At 35.5% G+C, this 20,317-nt stretch overlaps 1 long non-coding RNA gene across 8 annotated transcripts; it reads left to right on the forward strand.

Annotated features, from left to right (window-relative positions):
- Positions 1-14,878: 14,878 nt before the first annotated feature.
- On the forward strand, positions 14,879-20,044 carry LOC147508740 (uncharacterized). 8 transcript variants are annotated; one of them, XR_015216427.1, is made up of 11 exons: positions 14,879-15,178; positions 15,451-15,529; positions 15,659-15,734; positions 15,850-15,967; positions 16,241-16,429; positions 16,992-17,506; positions 17,622-17,754; positions 17,899-17,946; positions 18,090-18,759; positions 19,072-19,204; positions 19,293-20,044. It is a non-coding gene; the product is annotated as an uncharacterized LOC147508740 (long non-coding RNA). The 8 variants fall into 8 exon arrangements; XR_015216426.1 differs by having other exon boundaries at positions 16,992-17,101; XR_015216422.1 differs by having other exon boundaries at positions 16,992-17,754.
- Positions 20,045-20,317: the final 273 nt, after the last annotated feature.

The raw sequence follows: 20,317 nt of genomic DNA on the forward strand, positions 1-20,317 counted from the left end.
GACAAAGAAATGGAATAGTCCTTATACCATATATATACGCTTATAATAAAGAATGAGATCTTAACAAATAGCTACAAATGAGAAACTTTCAAAACAAATAAAACTTTCAAAAACAAAATTAGGTGGGAAATTAGGATCAACAGATAAAACTTTCAAAACAAACATAGCTATGAGAAACCTGAATATGTGATCCAAATAGAAATCAATTAAGTCAAGAATGGCCATTAGCAACTCCATCAAAAGCTAATCAAACCTTATTTTAATGCAAAAAAAACAATGTAGTCATGGAGTTGATTAAAATTAGTCATTAAGTGATATCACACAAAGAATGTTGGTTGGCGGCTTATTGTTTTTCTGAAGTATAACAACAATCGAGGCTTCAGTTTTGAAACAACTAGCGTGGAGCCGGAGAGAAAGATATGCAATGTTCCTCCCAGCTCCATACTTGAATAGGCAATATAAGCAAATAGACACTACTCCTTTTTGTATATTATTTGAGGCGCTTATGCACTATGTCCTTAACTCCTCTTTACATGAACAAATAACACTTCAGAGTCCAATATTGCATCACCTATCCGACTGCTTTCGGTAACTTTTCCTTCTTCATCATTGCAAATTTAACCCGAAGCCCTTTACACACAAAGTGAGGGGAAAAATATCCGAGACATAATTCAGATCTAAAACTCATTCACAACCCCGAAAACGTTGAAATACCTTCACAATTCTACTTGATTGAGCCATTTAGATTTTTGATTCCTACCTTTTAGTGAATGACGACCAAAGTTAAAGTGGGTAATTTGCTTTTGTGTGGTCCTATACTATGTAGTCACAGTTTGAAAAAGGAGGACAAATAGATTGACATGTTTGAAAAGATATTCCAATCAATATTACTCATAACAAATGAAATACAAATCACTATATCAAGCAAGGACAAAAGATAATCATACCTAGTAGCTGCATTGAGCTAAAGAACATTCAGCTCCTCACAGTCAGCAACGAAGGAATTGCAGATAAATTGGGAGTAGTGGCATTGGCATTATGAGTGGCAGCCGAACTAGTAGCACTACCAGTGGTAGTGAAACCCAAACTTCCATAAGTTTTAACACTACCAACCTTACTAACCCCACCATTATTACTATCAGACCTGAATGAAGGTGAAGAAGAAGAAGGAAAAAAAAGGACAAGGACTAGATTGATGAGAAGAAGAAGAAGAAGAAGAAAGAAGCTTACCTAACTTTTCTTGAAGACAAAAAGCACAGATCCCACCTGGGTTATTCTTATAAGGATGATTACTACACTGCATACCTTCTCCTATATCATCTACTACTACCCCTTTATCCATTTTTTTTTTACTTAGCTAATGATAGCTAACTTTCCTCTTCTTTTTGTTTATATAATGATTGCTTTTTAATGAAGTTGATAATTAAGTTAGTGTTTAAAGCTTCACCATTGCTGCTCACTGTGTGGAAATTGGAATAATAACTTGTTTTTGTTTTGATGTGGCTTATTTAAAGGCCAACTTTTTCTTCGCATTGACTAGTCCTTTTTATCTAACTTGTTTATTCTATCGGGCATCGAAGAACAAGTTTGAACAACTAGGAATTGTTAGAACCTGGATATGGTTTTGTTCATGACTATGCATGGTTAAGGGTTTCTTGAGATTTTTGCCTCTGTTGTGATCTATAAGTTGTGAGGGAATTCGCAAGTAGTAAATATACTTGGGGATGAAAATTCAGCAGCAGCTTATCTAAGGCAATGTATTTATTCAGTTGGACTGGGCAACAATGACTACCTTAACAACTACTTCATGCCCCAAATGTACTCAACTAGTCGCCAATACACCCCTGTGCAATATGCCGACGTTCTAATTCAACAGTTTTCTCAACAACTAAGGGTGGGTACATTGACTACATTCTCTTAGTTCATCAAAAATTATGTACATATATAGCAATATTGTCTCTACTAAGTGCTAATGAAATCTTGTTTTCGTGTACATACATAGACTCTGTACAACTACGGAGCAAGGAAAGTGGCTTTGATTGGTGTTGGTCAGATTGGTTGCAGTCCAAATGCATTGGCTAATAGTCCTGATGGCTGCACATACGCGTCGAGAATCATCAACAACATGTCATGTCGGTTATTTAATGATAGGCTTAGGAATATGGTGGACAACCTCAACAATAACCTAGATGATTCTCAATTTATCTATGTTAATGCTTATGGAATCTTCAACGATATAATTCGAAATCCTGCATCTAATGGTAAATCCCTAAATGACATGTTGACACAATGACACTACAACTTTGACAGCTAAAAACCATACATACAAAGTCAAGAAACAGAACAAACCAACATAGTGAATTTATTATTATATTTAACAGGAATCATTAATGTAATGTCCAAGAAGAAATCCACAAGTTCAAGAAAATATACAGAAAAAGAGAGACACAGATTCAAAGACAATCTTCCCCCATGAAAAAAGAAATAACATATTGACACAAACAGACAACTTTAATAAGAGAAACAGATACGTCTGCTTGTTTGTTGTCTATGCACAACTCTATTCAATTTTTTTTTTCCTATTGTTTGACATTATCTGTGAATACATAAACCAAGTGCTTCCTATATATATATATATATATATATATATATATATATATATATATATATATATATATATATAATAATAATAATAATAATATTTCCATCTTAGTAAGTAGAAAGAAAATGAAAGATTATTACCTCAAAAGAATAACGTACAAGACTTGAGATCTAGCCTCAAACTGCAAGAAAATACGAGGAATGAATGTCTCCTCCTTGTTTTCTTCTTCTTCTTCTTCTTTTGATTCCCTCCTTTTTTTTCCTCTCTCTAGAAATTGAATAACAGCTAGAACTTTAAAGTTTTAATCCACCGAAAATTAGTTTTGAGGAGTGCGAAAATTAGTTGGATTTTAGTTTTGATGAAGATTTTAGGGATTCCAGGTGAGAGAGAGAGAGAGAGGAGAGAAAAAAAGTTGTGTTTTATATTTCGATTTTTTCCGTTCCCCTATTTCGCGAAATTTCAAGTTTTTAATTTGTAACACTTCTCCAACACTTTTTAAGCGTTAGCAATTAATTCCGGAAATTCACCCAAATAAAACAACGCTTTACAACATATTTAACGTTGGAAACTTACTAACGGTAAATAACCGTTGCAAATAAAAAAAAGTGCGTGTTGCAAATATCCTATTATGGTACAGGGTAAGAGTATGCAGGAAAAATAACCTGATATTCCTTGTGAAAAAGAAAGAGTTATATATGCAACAATGATTGGCTAAAGAAAGTGAGTATGAAACATTGGTTAAAGAAAGTTCTAGATTGACATGAGGTTACTTGTTTGAAACTAAATGTTTTTTCCACTATTTAGAGTGTGTAGTGTTGACTCACACACTTATTTGTACTAATTGTATCCATATTTTCTTCATCTATTAACAGGACGAAGAAGCTGATAGGTTAATGTGGCTGAAAAGGTTGATGATGGTAACAACTGTGATGATGCTGTTAACGAAAATATTTTTTTAAAAGTGTAGCACTTTTAAGTATGCGTATAATGTACTTCCCAAATGCAATTATAATTATGAATCCTTATATTTAAGAGTAAACATTACTGCATGTTACTTTTTTGGTTACAAAACATGGAGGGGTGAGTAAATTTTAATTGAGACACTGTATTGTACGTACGCGACAATGTAGTGTAGGCTCATTATACATATTTTATCGCATCTACCGTTTCTTAGCCATTGACTCAGTCGAGGGGAAAGCAACATACTATTCTCATGGATGATTTGTACTACAGATGAAGGAATGCTACATTTGAAGAACTAGTACGTGATACTATCTCTGTACAATTTGGAAAAAACTCAAAAGCAATTGTATATGCAGATCAAATATTTTATTTTTTCTGAGACAATGCAGTTTACCTATGCGACAATGTAGTATATGGTCTATTCTAGTGAATGTTTTATACTATAAGTGAGCAATGGTACACTTGAAGGAGTAGGCAGTGATACTATCTACTGAGTTGTCTTGTGATATTGAGAGGTTCTCTTATGGGATTTGACTTTTGAAAAAAGAGTTTTTAAGTTTTGATCTAAGAAGTTAGAATCGGTATGAAGTAGTTTGTTTTCGTAATATGGCGAGGTATATTTTTTGTATATTATGAAGAAGTTAGAGGGGTATGAAGTAGTTTGTTTTCATCAAGCTCATTTGTTACACGAGCTTTTATTTGAGCTCGAGCTCGGCTCATATAGTAAACGAGCGAGCTCGAGCCGAGCTTAAACGAGCCAAGCCCAAGCCGAAATTCGAGCCCCTACCAAATTCCACCCTTATATATGGGCCCGGTTTTACGGGCCCGAAGTCCAGTTGGGTTTAGGTTTCAAACCTAAGTATATAATCACATTGTTCTAGAGAATAAAATATAATAAAAATGGAGGCGGCTTGTTTGCTCGAGCGTTGGAGTGCGACAACTCGGACTCGGAGGAATTCGTAGGAGCTGTTAATACAGGTGAGTAGCTATTTTTGCTATTTCACCGGATTTATAGTTTTCGAGTATCGGTGTATACTGCTTAAGATTTCTGCCTATTGATACTGCTCATTATCCTGTTTTATTCGACGTCGTGCGTTTCATATTTATTAAACTTTGTTAAATATCGAAATTTTATTGAACTGTTGAAGCTTTGACAAGCGGTAATGGCGTCGCCAGACTGAAATAGAGAAAACGTCCTGATTGTTGGTTTACTGGGCTGTTGGAAGCTTGAACAACTATGTTAATGGCGACTAGAAATCGCCCAGTTTAAATTAAACTTTGTTGTTTGGGTTTTGTTTGGGTATTTGAATGGGTTGTTGGTAATGGGATTAGGAGGATTGATTGAGGTTGGAATGAAGGCTGTCGAATGGGTGCTGGAAAGGGCTGTTGAAGCTCGAAGCTCCATTAATGGCGGCACGCCCAGACGTCCTCCAGTAAATTAATTCTAACCATTTTTTGGTTGATTTTGTTGGTTGATTGATAATGGGTTGAAGTGGCTAGGGTAGTGTGTGTGAGGGCTGCAAATGGTGGTGGTGGTGGAAGCTTGAAAACAAGTTGTTAATGGCGGATTGATCAAGATCTAGATTTGAGGATGAGTATTGATTTAAGGAGTTGGGATTTTCGGTTTTGTTAATGTTGTAGGGGTTTTTCCCCTTAGCATTTTCGAGTAGATTGGAAGGAGTGGTGATCGGTATTTGTGGTGGTCGATTTTGGTGGTGGTGGAGGAGAGAACTGATGGAGAAGATGATCGGTTTGGGCCTTGGGTCGAACCCATTTGCTTATTGGGCCTAAACCTTTGTTTGGTTGGGCCGGATTCTAGTTTAGTTGTTTTGGGCCTTTTCCAATTAGATGTGTTGGGGCCGGACCTTAGTTTGTTTTTGGATGGGGCCAGTTCTAATGTTTAGTCATGGGCCAATTTTCCTTTATTTCTTTGGGCCGAACCAAGTTAAGTTTTGGGCCAGTTTCATTTGTTTTGTTTGGGCCCGGTTTTGTTTTAGTTTTGGACCAGTTCAGTTTAAAGTTTTTGGGCCAGTTTCTAAAATTGTTCGGGCCAGTCCATAGGACTTAATAAAGACCCAAATGGGTCTTTCAACATTTAGACTTTCGAGTTTTAAGGTTTGGGCTTTGCCAGTTGGGTCTGAACCATTACCTTGGTCATGAGCCCATGAGCCATGCACCTTGATCTTAGCCATGAACCATGGCTATGACCATGAACCTATTGGACATGGAAATGACGTGTTGACTTTGACCATGCCGTGTTGACTTTGACTTTGACCGTTGACCGTTGACTGTGGAATGTTGACTTTTTTTTTTTAGTTTTCCACATATTTAAGAATATGGACAAATATAGTAATTAAATATTGTCGAACATTGTATAACTTTGTTTGCCATTATCTAATTAAGTTTTGACGTGAGTAGTGCAATATAAGATTGACACGTAACCAGAGGGGAATTATGATAGTAAGACTTAGATATATATGTTTTTTATGAGTATTAAACTACATACGTACTTAAATTCATGGACTTTAGATTTTTGGGGATTTGATTGTGGACTGTGAAGTGTTTAATTGTGCTACGTTTTATGTTGTAAATGGTATGGACAAATCAAATGCTAAAATGATGTGGAAGCTTGTATAAATTTGGTTGTCATTATCTAAGAAAGATTTAACGTTGATATTGTGTATATTTTGACACGTGACGAGATAGAAACTTTAGGAGATATAATATTCTTAAAACGCTATAAAAATGTATGCAATACGTTTGAAGCAATTGTGACGTTATATAATATGTTGGGATATATATATTAAATGCAATAGTTTTGGAGAAATAAATGTATAAACACTCCATTATTATATATGTGAGATGCTACTATGAGGTAGTATAGTATTGGTGAATATTTTCCCACGGGATTGTGGCTTAGTGCAATAATATATTGGCACGTGAAAGAATGAAAGTGGTTATGAGATATAATTGAGATATTTCTAAATATTGTGGCTTAGTGCAATAAGGTATTTGACCTGCACGTGATATAGTGGAATTATTATGAGTCATAAATGTATGACATTTGAATAAATTACGTAACGAAAATCCTAGAACCTAGCTACCACAACTCATGTGATTTGCCTTTGTGGGCGTGTGCAATTTGATTGGCCCTTCTGGCGTTTTAGTGAATCTGAATAGCCCTTCTGGCGTAAGTAATGTGATTGGCCCTTCTGGCGTTTCAGTAAATTTGAATGGCCCTTCTGGCGTAGCCGAATAGTGGCTTGATTATTCCGTTCACAAAATAGAACGAGACGCGCGATATTTTATGTCGAATAGTGGCAGTACTTACATAATGTCTTTCGTGTGAGGGTTACCTGGTGTGTGGCATCCCGCTCAGGATAGTTACGCACGGAGTGGTTCATTATGTAAGGGGAGGCATGTGGATGTACATGTTCGGCGTTGGGAAGCGATTGTGGTAACTAGGAAAACTAGGTAAGACATAGATACGACGTGATTTTAATGACACACAAAGAAAGCCTTAATTAATATAATTATGGTAATATGTTGGTTAATGATATATCTTTAGACAGATGACTGTATATGGTTTGGCATAAGGGTGGGTCAAACTAATTACTTGGGCAGAGACGACCCACTCTGTTATTGAGCATGAAATGCGGTACGGATATAATATGTTTGGTTGGTTATTTGTTTAGTTAGAACCTAAGGCGCCTCGATGGAGGAACTACATGCCTTATTTATGATGCGTATAGTTTGTTGTGTGGTTAATAGGAAGTTAAGGCGCCTCAGTGGAGGAACTATCTGCCTTAATTATTGTACTTAAGAATGTTGTATTAGTCGTTGAAAGTTAAGGCGCTTCGGTGGAGAAACTAATGGCCTTATGGATTGCGTATATATTTGTATAAGAATACGTTGTGTTTTAAAGCTACTCACACCAGCATTTTTATAATGATGGCCCGATTTGTATGTTTGCTTATCGAGTGTGTTCATTAAATGAACATAGTTGATAAGTCTTGACAGGTCTAATGTTGAAGAAGATTGGTTGCTACTTGTGGTTTGCGTTAGCGTCGCTTTACAAGATAGGCTTTGTTTTCCTTTGAGGTGATATAGATTTTCAGTTGAGATAATGTTATTTGCATTTTCATTTGTTAATTTTTGTAATGAAGAGGACTTTTGTTTAAGTTAAAAATTTTATTGGTTTTTAATTATCCGCATATTTAAACTGTTTATGGGTTTTTGGAAGTGGAGAGTGCGTCACACCTCGGAGATCGAAGAGTCGGGAACAAATAATGTTTTTCCGAATTCTGTCAAAATTCGGGGTGTGACATCACTGCTCCACGTGTTAAGTCAACAACTGGTATTTTTATTAAAAGTATTTAATAATTAAAATTTACCAAACAGGCAGTGACCAATTTGTTAACCTATTCATAACCTTCATGACTTTCCAAATTCTCAAGATGTGAATGTTATTCTTAAAGGTGTAGTGGCTACGTTTGTCATATTCCTTAGTGCCTCCAGCCACCACTAGAGCTCTATGCTGGTTTGTGAGCCCTTATGTTCACAAGCTTACATGGCAACCTGGTTCAGACAGCTTCGAGGTTAAGATCGATGATCTCGACATGTCAGGGTCACGGTAACAACTAGACCCTTTGCCACATTCAAGGCTAATGGAGAATTCTATTTTGTTGATACTGAACACTGTCATAAGTCATAATAAGGCTATATTGACAAGTATAACCGCTCAAACATCAACCCACGAATCAGCTAGCTTTCAAAAACTTGTAATTGGACCAACTAACAATAAATAGGATAAGAGCACAATAACTTTGATGTCAAGATGTTTCATTTTGATTTGGAAACGAAGCATCGGCACTGGATACCCTTGTAGAATTTATGAAAGAGGATGATGAGAAGAATGTTTAGTCCATGTTAAATCTGCTTTAGTCTACAATTTCTCTTCAGTGGTTGTGGATGTCTAATAGAGAGCTCGCTCAATTGTGGAGAAGAAGATGGACTAGCTCGACATTTCCTTTTGGGTAAAATTTTTAAATTGAATAATTTTAATTACCCTTTTAATTATTAATTAGAAAATAATGAGAATGCTCTAATAACAAGCTGTTGACTTAAACGTGGAGTAGTGAGAGTGCTGGTAGAATCTAACATCATAATTGCTTGTTAACAAATTTGGACTCAGTTTCTGCCTGCTTCATGGGGACCACCTCAGCAATCCCAAATATTTAGTTTTTGGGGGGAAACTAGAAGTTGGAAAGTTTATGTTCCTCTCTTTATCTGTCTTTTCGTAAGTTCTCTCTCTCAAGCTTAACATTGAAATCAACTTTTCAACCAATATTTCACCACCTCAGCAATCCCAAATATTTAGTTTTGGGGGGAAACTAAAAGTTGGAAAGTTTATGTTGCTCTCCCCATCTGTCTTTTCATAAGTTCTCTCTCCAAAGCTTAACATTGAAATCAACTTTTCAACCAACATTTCAACCCAAATTTCTGTCATTTAAATTTCGGAACAACGTGATTTGGCTTTTCTTTAAAAGTATAAACTTTACTGGACTATATTGGTTAATTTGACCATATTTGTTTTCTTTAATTGTACCCTAATTTCTATAGTTGAAAATTTGTAATTGACTTGAATATTCAAAACAGAGTATTCCATTACTACTTTTAATTTTGGAAATTATCATAGGGGTCGTTCTCATATTTATGTTACAATGTTTGAAATTGAAATTTTATTTTTCTTCTGTAGAATGAAAAAGGGTGGGGGGAAGAATAAAGTAGTGCCCAATTGGAACTATATGGAGAAAGAGAAGGAGGTGAACAAGAAGGCTGTTTCGAAGAAGAAGGAAAAGCCGAAACCTCCTCTGCGAAGAAACATCAAGGTTACTTGTCGATGTTCTCTAAAAATGCTGGAAGAGCAACTGTTTTCGACATTCGACAAAGATGAAACCAAACATTTCAAAAAGTCTCCATTTGGTTTTCTCCTTGATATGAATTCAGTTGATGTGGAAGGCGGTGAGAAAACTCATTTGGTTACCCGCCCAAATTTGATTGTTGAGGTTTTGGAAAAGAAGATTTTGCCAATGACTTTCAATATAGGAAACCGATATTTGACTTTCAATCCTTCCGATGTGGCCCTCCTTACTGGTCTATCCAATGAGCCAACACCTCAGTGGTTTTACAAAATGGACGTGTTTGACCCTTCTTATTTTCGTCTAAGGTATTTTCAGCAAAAGGGAAGACGCTTGACTCCGCTTTTGGGACGTTACGGCGACCGAGTTTGCTGCGCAAAGAAGAAAAGCTAAGAGAGTTTCGGTACGTAGCGATCCGAACATCTGTGACGACATCTACCGACTTAACCGTTTGTTTGTGCTCGGGGATTTCCTCTTGCCAAGCAGTTCGAAGGGCGTTGATGTCAAACATATTGATATTGCAGCTGATTTAACAAAGTTTGACAAATTCCCTTGGGGGTATCTGACGTTTCAAGGCATTTGTGATGGTGTTGAGGTTCTACATACATATATGGATAAGCACTTTCAGGTTCAACCTGAAAAACCGTTTACACACACCCTATATGGGTGTGCACTAGCATTGGAGTGTTGGCTTTTCCTTTATGTGCCGCTTTGAATGTCCACCGGGTGGATGGGGAGATATTCCCCTGGCTTCGATGTTGGGTGAGTTTCCCTGGGAAAACCACCCATGCATGGGAGAACTTGGGAGTCCAAATTAAACAACCCTAAGAAACTGACTGTGCTGGGTAAGTTACATATTCCTCCGATGGTGCAAGCGGAGGGAGTTTATAGAAAGGCGCTAAAGGTTTATAAGTCTTGCTACTATGGATTTGATGGATGGTTTTTCTGTTATTATTATTGCTGACTTTCATGGTTTGTTACAACAAGAACCTGATGATAAGAAGCTTCTTTCTTTGGACATTTTCTGTGAACAGAAGAAGCAGAATGATGTTAATTTTTGCGTGTTGCACTTTTTATTGATATTGACAATTTTAGCACTGACAAAGCTTGTCACCCGTGATCTCGTAATTGCAGGTCATAACCCAGGCTTCAAAGTTGTTATTACATCAATCTCATAATATTGGAAGTGGTCATGTGGAGCAACGAACTGTGGTAATGTGTACTGCAATGTATCTTCATATTGGCACAATGTAGTCATGAGTAAACCTAATGTTTTGTGCTCTTGTACTGGTAGAATTTAAATCGGGTGCCTACTAAGGAAGTGAGGAAGGTGACTACTAAAACATGAATAAATTTGGTACTAGATGATGAAGAAAATGTGGTGATTTTATGTGTTATTGAATGTATGTTATTATTTGCACTACAAAAATGTAAGATGAATAAAAATTTCCTTTGGATTCAGCCCTTGCAGGAATTAGTGGAACGTCATGTGAAAAGAAGAAAATGTTCTATAGAAGATCGACAACCATTGGTAATTAATTATGTACTCTTGTACTCCAACCCATCTCTTAAATATTTTTTTGGAAGCTGATATAGTGTCTTGGTAAATTTATATGTACTTTCATATTTGTAGTTAATTAAAGGAAGCGGGCCTTGTGCTAAAAGAAAGGGTAATGATGAGAATAGTAGTGATAATGATTTTGTTCAGCCTCCAAAGAGGAGGGCAATAGCACCATGCTTGTGAGAATAAATCAACTAAGAGCGGAAAACAGACAAGACCACCAACCAAAAACCACAACAAACCTTCAACTAAGAACAGTACCAAAGAAAAGTCTATTTCAAAAAGCAAGCAGCGGGAGAACCAATATTGTAGCAAGCGGATTGGGGGGAACAGTTGTGAACCGCTAGGGCCTTATTACTTTTCGGAAAAGAGTCCTGAAAAATCTGATGCGATAGTGGCAGAGGCACAGTTCACGGTTATGCAAACAGTGAATGAAATTAATAGTACATCTGATCCTCTGCTATAACATTTTAATGATCTATCTCAACAAAATGCGGAGGAAAATGCTTGTGTAAACGCAACTGAAGTTGTAAATATATGTGACTTTTTAGTCAAAGTTTAGATAGATGCAACCGTCTACTTAGCATTCACAATATGAAGGATATATTCTTAACAATTTATGTATCAATTATGTATTGCAACAGGGTGAAAGGAGTAAAGTGGATATCGCTTTAGAACCGAATGACCCTCCAATGGAGTCAAATCAGGTGTTTACCATGTTTGTGATTATGGTTATGTACAACATACGATTTACCAATGGGGACCTTTAGTGGGAGAATGGGTGTAACTTAGATTAACCAACTGTTTTGATCCTGTGCTCCCAAAGTTTTCCTTTCTGAGTAAAATTTAGTAGGTAGATAATCTTATCCCCTTATTTTTTACCACTTATAGAAACTTTCGGTTCAAGCAACTTGTCGGAGAAAGAGGGTTCAGCTAGACTTCCGAGTGAATGGCTGGAAACTCGATCAAAGCTTGGTGTTTGATCACTCATACTCCTCGCAGAGATCGTTTATAGGCAAAATTTTCTCTATTCTTTTAGAAAAGTTGAGGATCATTGCATCTATAAACTATCCTCGCTAGGTAAGGAATGAGAATCTATAAGTGAGTACCGTTCTTCTCTTCTTGTTTCATCTTCTCTGGTTTCCGAGTTCTTCTTGTTGTTGTTAGGCTTTTTTTTGGGCTTTTTTTGGTAAAATCCTCAACTGCTAACAGTGACGAGTTCAGAAAAGCTCCGAACAAGTGATTAACGTTCAGTTTCTCTTGTTTCATCTATTGTACACGGTTTGGATCTAAATTTTTACTTTCTTCTGGTTCTGTTTTGTTCATGGTGTTGTGCGTTTTCTAGTAAAACCCTCTGCTGATTATAGTGAGAGTTCAGGAGATCAACAACAACCATGAATATATATGATATCGAAAATCCATCCAATGGTCAGCATCTCAATCAAGCCCCTCCACAAGCTGTTTCGCTAGGGTTTGAAATAGATCGCCACCATGTCAGTTTCTCAAACCGGGAGGGGGCGGAGACATCCAGACAAGGCACTCTCCGAAACAACTCCAATACACTACACCATAACAAGGATTTTCTAACAATTGCAATTTCTCGTTTGTAATGCATATTGATCTGTTAGTAAAATAATAACACTTAGAGTTCCGTTACAACGTTATTTAACCATTAGTAAATTACCGAATTATTTTGTGACGTTTATCGAGTTATTAACTAATGAATGCGCAAGTGTGACCAAAGAATTTTGGGTTCATTGAAAAATTTCGAAAACTCAGAACACCCGATTTTTTTTTTTGTTATTCCCCCTCTATGGCCTTTTCAACAAAGAGAAACCTTCATTCCATAGTTCCATTAGAGACCATTACCGAAAGAAAACGCGTTTGTGTACTACAACCACCATATAGATTATAGAGCACGATGAAATGGCGAAATAGAGATGGGGTTTGGAAGCCACAGTATGCAATTTTACCACCCCTTTTTAGATCTATTTTATAATTTATAGACCTAGGGTTAGGGTTTTAGTATATGAGAAATGGGGTTTCTTGGGTTTACTCAATGTTGGCCATTCAATAAACTGTTTAAGTGGTTAATTTTGGAGGAAGTGATAAGAGCCTAAAATTGTAGTTTTAACCCCTTAACAATAATATTTTTAGACCAATTATGCGAGTAATAAATAAGAGTTAATGTTGATTACGTGCTTTTATATATTTCAGGCATTGAAGTCAATTATGTGCAGAAATATGTCACTTTGGCGAGATAAAGGAGCAAGGGTTGGTTGCTAAGAAGTTCTGTGATTAAAGGCCAAGATTCAAGGAGAAAAAGCCTTTGTAAAGCTCGGTCAAAGCTGAAAAGTCAAAGTCAACGCGGCATAAACAACACACAAAAGTCAGTAGAACTTCTGAATACTGTATCTTTGGGCTCAGACCTCGGAATTGGGCCTACTTTATCTCAAAACGACCGGCTTAGAATCAGCTTTCCAATGGTCCAAGCTTTGACCCAATCAGAGGAGCAGAAGTAGACGAAAAGTCTGTGGAAGTCAAATCCAGTTGAAAAGGCCTATGTGGACTGAAGAAATTGGGTTTTGGGCTCGATTTTCTGGCCCAAAATATGGCTCCTCAGCCTATGCACGAAAATGTGGATCTGGTCTCCTCCATTTGAAGACACAAGACTTAGCTCTTAAGAGATAGTTAGTTTAGGTAGCAAGTAGCCATTAGAGAATAATTGTAGATCTAGATTTAGATTTAAAAATTAATTAGTTTTCATTTTACCTTGTTTTAAACTTAGTTATTGAATAATTGTTTTATTCTTCATTAGATTAATAAAAGTAGTTAGTTATTTATAATTTCGATTTTGGTTTATTAAAATTACTTAGATCTAATTTCGATTGTTAGTTGTTAATCATTTCTTAGTTGTTAATTTAGATTTGAATTATTGATTAGATCAAATTAGTAAATTTACAAGCTTTATATGATGTCTTGTTTAAATTCAATTGGAAATGATAGCATAATGATTCTAGGCTAAACCTCCATTAGAGGGGGTTGAAGAAACCTTGATGAAGCTTGATTTGTGTTAGCGTAGAATAGTCGTGATTTTCCATTTTATTCTAGAAAACGATTAGTTCACCATGAGAATGGGTTTGATTGTTTCACATGCTAGATGTTAGTTGGTAGAGATTACCATGAACAACTAGGGATTAGGAAGAACCAATTGTTATGCGAAAGCAGTTCAATTCGGATTACGACGATTCTTCGTTAGTAAATTAAGTCGAGTTAAGGTGGAATCAATTCTTTACCTAGATTCAAACCTTAGCATTTCATAGTTGAATTATCATATTTTGTTAGTATAATTTGCATCGTAGTATAATTTCGTAAAACTCTCATTAACTTTGGATAGATTGATAATCTTAGGAAACGCGAATTCTAAAGAATTAGGAGTGGAACGAATCTTTTACTCCAACTCTATTTTGATAGAATCGAGAGTAGAAAACTTTGATAATCATAAAGAGCCAAGTCTAGTTTTAGTTTTACTTACGTTTGAGTCTAATAATTTATTCGTAGGTAAAACTATCATTTTACATTTATCAGGAAGTCGTGGTATGATTATTCTCATCAAGTATGAATTGAAAGAGATGAAAGTTCGACTGCACCTTATCCTTGCTTTTACTTGCATTTTCAGATCCTGAAAAACAGTGGATTTGTTCGAATTTGTTCAAGCTCCGTCCTTTCTTCCTAACTTTTCAGTTCTCAAGATAAGACCTTTTCAGTTAGTTTATTTGTTCATTTTTATTGTTCAAGCTCTCACTCACTTGTCAGAGTCACCACCTTCACTCCCTCTCTCAAATTCTCTGATTTTTCTCCTAAATAGTAACAACAAAATCTAACCACAATCAGCAGTGCCCATCTTCCTATTCTATTTTTTAGGGTAAAAAAAGTTTTGAATTGAAAAAGGGTTAGGGCCGAATTCATCTATGATCTTTGTTGCTTTGATTGCACTTTTGGGGGTTTGATTTCTACTTCTAGAATTTCAAATTTGAGAAATGTGCCAAGAATCTTGTTGGTTATTATGGCGATGGACGCGAAGAAAGCTATGGTTGCTGAGATTTTGGCGTTAGATCAAAAGAGGGCTAGGTATGACTTCATTTTTTGATAAATTGAAGTTGATTTATTAGCTTCATCAGTATTCAGTTGTACATGAATCATCTTTTGATTATCTTCTCCCCACAAATTTTCCGTAGTTATAGTTGAGCACTTAGTATGTTTTTTGGTGTGGTTTTAAGTAATTTGGTTCACCTACTACCTGAATTTTGAGTGAAGGATACAATTGAGTGTGGTTTAGAGTTTATTGAGTTGGCGTTGAAATGTTTGAAGATATGTTTCACCCAGTTCTTTGGTGTGGACAGGTGGTATGCTCATTGGAGGGCAATGTTAGCATGATGGTTAACATTAGCAACAATATTTCCCTCCCTTAGTTGGACTATGGTACTCTTTCTGATTTTGCAATTACCATTGGTGGTAGTAGTTAATGGTAGTAGCCTTCTTTGGTAGCAAAATTATCGCATCTCGAAAGTTGCTCAAACCCAATAAGTTCAAGATTCCACTTGTTTGCAGCAATCTTGATCGATAAGAACTTGGTAGTTTGAATGTCGTTATGGGGAATCATTATACTTGTAGTGACTCATTGAAGGTATTTTTTCTTTAACTTTTTCTCACTCATTCGAAATCACTTATTTAGTCTATGTAAGTTCGTTCATTACTAGTTTTGTTTTTATTTATGGGTTGTTAGTTATGGTGTTAATTAGTTTGTTCAAGGAATGTCCACACCCAAATGACAAACAACGTATGAAACTCAGCCAAGAACTTGGACTTAAACCTAGTCAAGTTAAGTTCTGGTTCCAAAATCGAAGAACTCAGATGAAGGTGGGTGTTCTTAGCTTTTATTTCTATTTTCTTTATTATGCACATTTTCCAAGCAAAAATGGTATCCATGCGTAATAAAAATAAACTTGTGGATGGATATGAATTAAGAAGAAGCTCATTAACTTGGCTCAACTGTTTGGTTGATACTCATTAATGGCCAATTCTTATGCTTCTTCTTGTTTAACTCTTACTTAATGCGATAACACAACATAAGATTTGCTTCTATTTTAAATTTCACAACATTCTATCTTATTAATTATGTTGTATGTTTAGACACAACAAGACATAAGCAATTATGTGATACTCCGAGCCTCAAATGAGAACCTAAAAAATGAGGGTTTCAGGCTACAAGCCGCGTTGAGGAGCATATCCTGTCCTAACTGTGGAGGTCCGACAATTCTAGGACAAATGTCATTCGATGAACAACATCTTCGGATTGAAAATGTCAGACTCAAAGAAGAGGTATTATTTATTCTTTTGCCCAATATTTCTGCTGATATATATATTACTAGCTAAGTGATTCAAGTGACAATGAATGGTATGTGCATATTAGTCTTATACATTATAATTTCTCTTGAGTTGTACATATGGCTAATTGTGTAGCATATTAACTTGTGTAGTTGCAAAATTGTAATGCTCTTGCTGCACTTATCTTGTTTGAAGTAATCCAAGCATGACAAAGATTTGTCCATGAAGAGATAAACCTTTATCATGTATTATACTATTGGCAATACCCAATGCAAGTATGCAATTGCAAGAGGCAACTTTGGTTTTGTTCTTATAAACCTTGGGTAGTTCTTATATTGCACCACATATACGTTGGCTTTGTTCTTGGCTCAAATTGTTATTTACAGAAAGAATTTGGAAGGTGAAATGCTTTAGTACGGAAAGGTTTAGTTTCAGTCCTTGATATATGTCAAACCAAAAAGATTATTTATCTTGTTTTGAATTTGAGATACAGCTAGAGCGTCTTTCTAGCATTATATTGCTTCACGATATAGCTGTAAACTAGTACATATATTAGGACCACCATCTCTTCTGCTACTGCCTTCGGTGGATCTGAGCATGAACTTCTACGCTAAGCATTTCCAGGAGGTGGACATGCATGGTGAAGAGGAGGTGGCTTGCACTAAGGTATGCTTATCTAATTAACAAGCTTGTATTGGTTATATGTTACACACCTCTTGCTTGAACCATGCAGGAGCTTGTCTGCTCCAAGTAACCAAGTACCATCATAAATTAAAGGGTATCCACTATTTTTCTCCATTTTTTAGTTTCCTTATATCAATAAAAAATGAGGGGAGGGGGTTTTTTCACATAAGGTGGATGGGTTTTTTTGAGAAAGACAAAGGACGACTCACTTTAGATGGGGCAGTAGGACTTTAATCCTTCCATGAATGTTCTTGTTGGAGCGGTTCCCATTGATGTATATTACTAGGAACAAACAAGAGGGCACATTGATGTTCTTGGTGGACAGAAGAAAAAGAGGGCGAGACTCGACGACTTATTACTACTCTATTTCCTTCCAAATTTTAAAAGGTTCTTAGTTAATGGTGATTTGGTTCTTAGTTTGTAACACGTAATACTTGTATGTTCATTACAAGAGTGTGTTGCGTGTGTGATATTGTAATATTCTAAGATTTGTATTCTGCAGAACAATACTCACGAGCTATGGTCTCTTATGAACCTCCAATGCAACTTCCAAAGATATTCAATGCTTCTTCCTTTTAGATAGGTTGCTCCCAAAGCCGAAAGAGCGAGACTCCAGGGTCCTAATATTTTCACAGGTCCGTCCGATGCTCTTTTAACTTGGTACAGCGTAACTTAAAAAATACACTCCGTGTTCCTGTTAGTAGTCTAGAGTCTAATGCAATCCTAGATGTTGTGTTTGAATAACAACATAACTGTTTCTTTAACTTTGAATATTGCAGAGGTACCATTTAAGAAACTTTCCAATGATCTTATGAGAATGGATGGAGGTAATCCTTCTAGTATATGCTCTTGTTTAATTTCTAGATATTTCTAGTACTCGTGTTGGTTTATGTGTCGTAGGTCTTGTTTCTCAGCAGCATAGCAGGGTATGTATATCGTATGGCTAAATATAGTTTCTTGAATTTTGTAGATAGAGTGCTATTTGGCCATGATGCATCAGAAATACACAAGTTTTGCTGACTATAAGAGGGCGTCTATAATGTGGCATGCATTGATGGTTGGATATCTATTGTGATTGGGAATAAACTTCAAGAGCTTGATCTTGACATACGTTTCACTTTCTCATTTTGAATCACTGACGAACTTGAAGATTAACTTCAGAAGTGTTTTTCCAATTCTATCTTCATTGTTTTCCTCCTCTTTAAGAGTTGTACAGTTTGTTGATGTTAGCTTTCTGTTAGACAACAGATTTATACTCTTGTGAACCATTTATGTAATCTTTTGATGGTTGGAATTGTTTGATTGAAGTGGTATAGGTGCTACTTAGGTTCTTACAGTATGATTGATGTTTCATCTTGACTTGACTTGCCCACACATGAGATGATTAGTTTAACTTTAATATTTATTTTGTAGAAGAGATTGATTAATTATATAAGTTAGTTTTAAGAGCTGATCACACAAATGTTGGGCAGCTGGGCTAAATACTTATGTTTGTATTGTGTAGTGACATGCAATAGGTTATATTATCTATGCCTCATATTTGGATATGGAGATTTGAACATAGACTAATAATCTATGTCGTGACAGGGAGTCTTGAGGCCCTGGATATTTTGTGTGCTAGCGGACTACGAGCTGAATCGGTAAGAATCATCTCATTTTAGTTATACTTTCAACTTCAATTCCATATACTATTTTTAGTAGTGAAAATTATGTTGGTGCTACCAATCATAATGTTAAAGTACTAAGAAGGTTTTCAGATTGGTTCTTAGTTTGTATGCAATGGTGATAAGGTTACAAGTAGCACTGCAGTGTGGTTACTAAGAGTTTTTAATGCACATGAAGATGTTGTCATAATTTTATTTTTTATTTTATTTTTTTGAATGAGAAGTTAATAACTGAGCTCATTTTGTCTAATTTACTTATGTATACATATACTACTTTTACTTGAATAGGTTGTGGGATGAAATTAAGGACTGACGACCTCGCTATGAAAGATTTTATATTCAGTGTTCAAAACAAAGTAAATGATATAACCTCTCTTCTCCAATTATGTCAGATGACCAGCAAAAGATCAACAAAAAAAGAGTATGTACATTTCTTCTTATAAATCCTACATACCTATTTAGCATGTCTTATGGTTGTGACTTATTTGGCAGTCCTTGACTCCGTGCAGATTGAATTTGTGCTAGAAACTATATTGGATATCAAGAACAACAATAGAAAGGCTAAATAGGATCCTGCTAATTGTTTTTCTTCACTAGGTACCACTTGGTACAAATACATTGATGTTTTCAATGACGAGAATTTTTGGAACCCAAGTTTGCGGGTGTCAAAATTTTGTAAAAATATAAGTTGTATTTGGTTGGCACATGAGCCTAGAGTATTTTGTTGGTTTTTTTTTTATTACGTTTTAATATGGATGAGTGGAATAATTTGATTACTAGAGTTTACTATTTTACTTGGTTGGAGTGGGCATTTAGAATACAAGAAATGAGGCTCAGCCCCTTGGTTCTAACTCGGTTGAGTATAAACTCCCTCCCATCGACCCAAATCACATAACCTCCCTATTATTTAGGTCTCGTTAAATAACCTCCTTGTTTTCCAAAAAAGAGATAAAATCTGGTCTGTTTTTATTTCCCGTTTTATCTTATTTCCATTTTTACCCTTTTGGGATTGAAAAGTTCCCGACTATATGTAAATGTATTTTTACATAGTCATATATATATATGTAAAACTATATTTGCATAGTCATTGGAGCTATAAAAACTTAAATTTACATAGTAACTTTTGGAATTGAAAATTTCCCGACACCTGACAGAATATATGTAAATGTATTTTTACATAGTCATATATATGTAAAACTATATTTATATAGTCATTGGAGCTATGAAAACTTAAATTTACATATTAAATTTTGGGATTGAAAATTTTCCGACGACACCAGATAGAATATAAATTTAAATTTTCCTATGAAAAAAAATTTCATATGAAAATTTTAATTTAAATAGGTTAAGAAGATTGTGTAATTTTATATTGTCATATGTAAATACAAATTTACATAGGATGACGTCAGCCCAGTTTGTCCTTAAGCCGAAATTATAAGTAAAGATTGATGACGTCATCCCGATTTTCACAGGGGTATTTTGGTATGTTTTGGCTTTGATATTATGTTTTAAATAATAAGGAGGTTTTATGCAT

Source organism: Coptis chinensis, chromosome 3 (assembly GCF_015680905.1).
Source record: "Coptis chinensis isolate HL-2020 chromosome 3, ASM1568090v1, whole genome shotgun sequence".
Lineage (NCBI taxonomy): Eukaryota > Viridiplantae > Streptophyta > Magnoliopsida > Ranunculales > Ranunculaceae > Coptis > Coptis chinensis.